A 6,204-nucleotide genomic window follows, 5' to 3' on the forward strand; every position below is an offset into this window, starting at 1 on the left:
CATCTGTTAGGTTGAGAAAAGGGAAATGACCCACGTCATATTCCCCTGAAGCTGGATCAATTTATTCCTGTCATTTACTCAGGTCTCCTGCTTCCTCAGCTTCCTCTCTCTCAAATATTCACTTACCGTAGGCTATTATCTTATTGGCCCACCAGGTCTACGTCACTCGCATATCCATCCACCACCAGTTTTATCAGTTCTACCTCTGTGGCTATACAATCTAAATAGTCTTTTTAATTAGTGGATGGCGTTACTGTGCATCCCTCATTTGTATCACTTGCTTTTTCTCTCTCGTCATTGCAGCCCAAATATATTTCTCTGTTGTTCTCTCTTCACTGCTTTCTTTATGGCTCTTTCACGCATCTACACTTCATTGTTACGAATAACTCTTGGTGGGAGGTGGTGATGACCAGCATGTTTTCACTTAATGTAGTGCTGCCTACTTCTTGCTTCATCTTTGAGTTTTTTTTTTTTTTTTCTGTGTCCCCATCTCTTCCCACTTCTCCCATTCTTCTTGTTACTTATTGATACTCTTCTGTCTTCCTTCAGGTGGCTTTACAGTGCTTGATAAACCTAATGGTTTCCTGTAACCCTGGAAGCCATTTACAACACTGGGGTGGTAGCCATATAACCAAATAACAGGGTGATTTTAAGACTACTGTGGTGCCCATGTTAACTGCGTTGGGACACATGCGTACTGTATGTGGCGTCCATCTGGGAACCAAATCTCCAGACTCTTCCCTGCGCATGGAAACATTGGGTCCCTGGCCAGCCCTTCATGGACCATTGATTCTCTGTGGTTTATCCCTCTGCTCAACTAGACAGACTGAAGTTGATTTAATATCATCATCATCATCATCATTATCATCATCTAAACTATTGTTGTCCCATGACGAGTGTAGTAGCCCAGGGCTGGGCAAGTTGGCCCCGACATTTAAAATGAGAATGGCTAGTCTCACTCATCCCTCAGTGGCATTACGTGGGCAATACACTCCAATCATCCCTTGAACATAAACCTGCACCAGCTTAATCTGACTGGAGCGACTTAATTGTCCACTAAACCACCAGGCTCCCAAATTTGCTTATGTGGTTACCACCCAGTGTAGTTAATGGTTTCCTGGTGTACAGGAAACCATTTTGCATGTCACTCAGTGCAGAGTCACATGTAGACAGATGGAAGAGGAAAGAATGAAGGAAGGAAAGATAGAAGAGGAAGGATGGAAAGAAAAAAGCAGCCTTCCATGCCAAGTACACCATAATCCCCTCGTTTCCCTGCACCATATTTAACTTTAACCATCCATATAAATACCCAGTCATTTCCACACACTTTGTGCTCCTGTCACTTTCTACAAGTACCCTGTGCTCTAAAAAAAACAAAATCTAACAACAGCATAGCAGTCATATGGGAAGAAGCAAGATGCTTGAAGGAGTAGAATGTATTAGGTAATTCATATTTCATATTAGTATTGCCAAGAAAATAAAGAACATATAATCTAACTTTTTATTTTTCAGTGTTATTCCTTGACAACCCTGTCAACAAATTTTAACTGTGAGGATTTCTTGCTAGCCATAATGTATGCATTTGAAAATTGGGAAGAAACAAGTCAGAAACAGCCACATTATGTAAGGCAAGTTACTGTGGAGTAAATTAACTTTTAAGTGGCAGTCACGTATATTTTTACCTTATTAATTCACACTTTTTTTTCTATGATGCGCTAGGGAAGAAAATAATGGACACTCTCCAAGTGTGAAGTAGACGCTGTAGAAGAATAGGCAAGCTTTATCATGTGATGGTACGACAAGGTCTGCACTGAGCTTGTTCTACAGATGGTTTAAATGATTATGGCTTTACTTTCACATCATAGCCAATTGAAGCTGTAGAACAAACAAAAAAAAAACAAAAAATTGTACTGGAAGTTTTTTTTTTTTTTTTTTTACGTGTATATACTGACTAGTGATTCATGGGTACTTTATGTCCTCTGCATCTCGCTAATTTCATCCACACAGGATTGTTGTTAGTTCTTTTGTTCTCAAGCAAGCCATTCTTCCCCTTCCCCTTTTTTTCTTTACATGTACTTTTTTTAACATTAGTAATGGTTTGGTTTGAATGACATACCATCAAATGCTGAAACTTATAACTGAAGCTAAAGCTCTATAAAATCTTACACCGAAAATTAGTTAGCTTATGTTCTGAATGGTTTTCTGGATAGTATTAAAGCTTATCAAAAACATGAGAGACAGACTTGTTGTGAATGGACTTTTTATAATGGTTGAATTTTTAAATATGTGGTATATTGTTAGGAAATAATAGCTATTATAACATTATAGAAATTGCCAACAGAAACTTATAGGTACCTGGATGTACACAAGCTAAACCAACTAATGAAAGCTAAACAATGACCCTGTTACAAAAAATGTCTTTTTTCAAAATTTTAACATAAATTCCTGAAGCGCCAGTTATGCATTTATGGAAGAGTGGTATAACTGTGAAGAGGTCAGAAGTCTGTATTTGAGTTCAGTGATTAGGTCCATATCCATTATCCATGTTCAGTGATTGGGTTCGTATCGATGTCCACTGACGTGGTGTCCAAGCCTTCAGTGACAACAGCTCTCATTCTGTAACCAGAAGGAGTCCAATTTAATACCAAAGACAATTAAGATTAACATTTGGTTAGTACTATAATATTAACTCATTCTGCCCAATGACATTATTTTTTTTTTCCAGAACCTTACATTCAGCTGAGGGGAGTACCCTAGTATTGAAAAGGTTTTTGAGGACAGACATTAGTGGTTGTTTAATGTGGCAGATCCAGAATAACTATGTCGCTACACGGCCTGGTTATGCAAATGTCCCTCAACTTCTTCCCTACCCTCTGAAGAGGAGGATGGTGGACTGAAGAAGAGCAGTTTAAGCCCGCAGTCAACTAAGTTAATATTTAAGATGTGCCGTGGGCCAGAAAAACAACAACATTGTGCATGATTAAAAATAAAGTCTTCTTGTTATATTCACAGCCACATTGGTGTAAAATAATTCTTTGTCAACGTAAAGAAGAAACGATGATTATTGTGCTTACAAGTCACCGGCACTTGGACATTAGGACAGGGGAGGGTCTTATTTCTTATTTCTTACCAGCTATAAGAGGACACAGTTGACCTGGCGGACATTCTGTAGGAAGAAAAAGTAGGCTATTTTCTTTCTGACTGAGGATGGTACTCTTAAGGCAGAGATACATACAGTATATAAACACATGTAGGTACACTTCTCACATAAAAACTATGTACAGCATGAGAGAGAGAGAGAGAGAGAGAGAGAGAGAGAGAGAGAGAGAGAGAGAGAGAGAGAGAGAGAGAGATGCTAAGGAGTTAGTGCTCACCTATTGGAGGAAATTGGATGTAGAGACAGTCACAGCCAGAGGTGCCACACAAGTTTATGCAGTTCACGCATTTCTCATCAATCCCTACGAATCGAGGATAGCATACACCCCGTAGCCAGGCACACACTGTACCCCTGCAGAGTTGAGATAAAGGTTGGATTACTTATGTGAATAGTTATGAGTTCTTTTATTCATCTTAGTAATGGCATTTCGAAGTGGGGGCATAGGGCATAAAGATAGCATTGGCTGTTGGCTATAACATACTCCGATTTGCCGGGTTGAGAGGAATACTAGGTTGCTTACGTGAATAGTTAAAGTATTCTTTCATACAGTTTAGTAGTGACTTTTTAATATGAGGGGGATAGGTCAGACACAAAGATAGCACTGCCCAGTGGCTCCAGCACAATCAGACCTTCCTAGTTGAGTTGAAAGACAAATTGCGAACCCCCTCAATGAGGATGATGTGCTGATCAGTTTATTCTTACTGCTAACTGATGATTTTACTGATCTTAGGAAAGGCGTCTCATGCTGAAGAAATTTATTAATGCTGTATCTAAACTCCCATTTCAAAAAGTCCACCATATGCTAAAAGAAATCGTGAGATGATGAGAATAAAATGTATAAAGATGCTCGTCGGCGCAGTGGATTGGGTACTTACTGAGTCCTTGAACCTGATGATGTAGTTTTTGATGTAGGAGTGTCTCCTGAAGCGCTGCCCTCCCCCGCCATGCCCTCCCCTCCTCTGCCCTCCCGTCGTTTACCCTCCCTGCTTGCCCTTCCATTCCCTTCCCCTGTCATTCATTCCCACCCCAAGGATAATCACATGAAAGGTGCAAGTGAAGCTCTGTATGATGCTTCACTTTAGCTGCATAAGATTTCACACACAAGGGTCAAATTCTCGTCGGGTAAGGAAGCTCCCCAACACTTTTCCTAAGCGACTTATTTTTTCGTTTATTTCGCCGTACCGTTCTCTTCTGTGGTATAAATCCTTCCAGTATCGCCATACTCTGCATAAATAACGTACCAAAGGATATTAACCAGCCCTATCCAAAAGTAAATCTCTAAGGAAGAGGTGTTAGGGAGCTTCATTAATCGATGAGAATACGCCCCAGGGTTCTTCACTAGCAAAGTCCCATAAGATCTCACATTTATCTAGTAGGCTACTTATGTACTAGAATCCGAATATCACTAACAGTTTGTCACAACGTCCAAGACAATGGTAATATTTAATATGCAAAATAAATCTCTTAAGAACATGTGCAACGAAACCTCCTGTGCCACCAAGAGTTTAATGCCACTTACTGACTGGGGCAAAGCTGTGGGAGTATGGGGATTGGGTCTATGCTGGCGACCTGCCTCTCTCCAAGCTCCAGCTGAGTGTCGTCATCCTCCTCGAAATCCGCTTCTTCCTTTGTCATTAGATTCTGCGACACAAAACAATGCGTTATCGAAGTAAATAAAATAAAATAAACAAATACATAAATGAGTAGCTCCAAAATGCAAATATAATGTAATATTATGGCGTTCATTTTTTAGTTCAAATTATTCATCAAGGTGCGTACTCGTAACTAGACAGCGGTGGCTCAATTGGTAGAGAGGTGGCCTGCAGTCCTAACGGACCCAGGTTCAAATCCCGGTGTGGCAGGGAACAGTTCAAGGATTTGAATTTCATAGAAATCAGACTTTACTGATCTACCAGAAGACCCGCCGACATGTCGTAAAAATACCCCCACTAATACCAATACACCAGTCCTGTATTGGACAGCCCTAGCATGTATTCAGTATGGACGGTGGGTGTTAGCGCCGAAGTGGTGACATGTAGAGGACTACTGGGCCTTGAAAGCAGGCTGTGAAGCCTATGCCCAGAGTCGAACACATAAAAAAAAAAGGTAATATATATATATATATATATATATATATATGAATAAAAATAAACAAATATGAGTAACTCTAGAATGCATCTCCAAGGTCAGACTAGGGAAGTTGGTCTGAGTTCAGTCTATTCATCAAGTACATAATTAAATACAATTTATCTCTGAACTGAAAAAGAACCGCTAGTAATGACAAAAACATCACTACAGTATACCCAGTGGCGCAGCAAGGGAGGGGAGGCACGATGCCATTTCCCCCCCCCCCTTTGACTCTTGTGGTCGAAATTCTAAAAAAGCGCCAAGGATCATGGGCAACCATCACTGTTTCCACCCATTCGTGAAAATAACATGGAAATATCAGTAATATTATTTAGTACAGTTCCATGTTTCAACAGTGAATTTACTCACACCACAAAGCCAGCCAGGAGACAGGGCGTGTGTGCTGGGCAATCTCCAGGCTCTGTCATCCCCCCCTGCTATTATTAATCAGTCTATACCCCACTGACCAGGCTAATGTATGGCCCACCCTGCACTATAGGTGCAGGAAATTTGTAAACGAACGAACGAACAGTGAATTAGGGTTGTATTTGGGCATTACCAGCAACGGCCATACCACGTTGAGTACACCGCTTCCCGTCCGATCAGCGAAGTTAAGCAACGTTGGGTCTGATTAGTACTTGGATGGGTGACCGCCTGGGAACACCAGATGCATGTTGGCATCCCTACGTGTCAAGTGGGGTTGGTGGAGGATTAGTGCCCCTCCCTGTAATACAATTAACTCTAAGCCATTGGCCACCCCGTCTGGGATACATGGCGTCTGGCAATGAATGAATGAAAATGAACATTTTCCGATATCCTGTTTTTCGTAAAAATTACTATCTGCATGGGGCTAGAGGCACCGATAACTGCTGAATTGGCACAATTCTACACGTAGCCTACAGTCGTGGTCATAAATAATC

At 40.9% G+C, this 6,204-nt stretch overlaps 1 non-coding gene across 1 annotated transcript; it reads left to right on the top strand.

Annotated features, from left to right (window-relative positions):
- Positions 1-5,844: 5,844 nt before the first annotated feature.
- On the top strand, positions 5,845-5,964 carry LOC145397406 (5S ribosomal RNA). The gene has a single exon (XR_013896979.1). It is a non-coding gene; the product is annotated as a 5S ribosomal RNA (ribosomal RNA).
- The last annotated feature ends 240 nt before the right edge of the window (positions 5,965-6,204 follow it).

The sequence above is a fragment of the Coenobita brevimanus genome, chromosome 40 (genome assembly GCF_032717465.1).
Source record: "Coenobita brevimanus isolate Jiangsu-jjx chromosome 40, ASM3271746v2, whole genome shotgun sequence".
NCBI classification, from domain to species: Eukaryota; Metazoa; Arthropoda; class Malacostraca; order Decapoda; family Coenobitidae; genus Coenobita; species Coenobita brevimanus.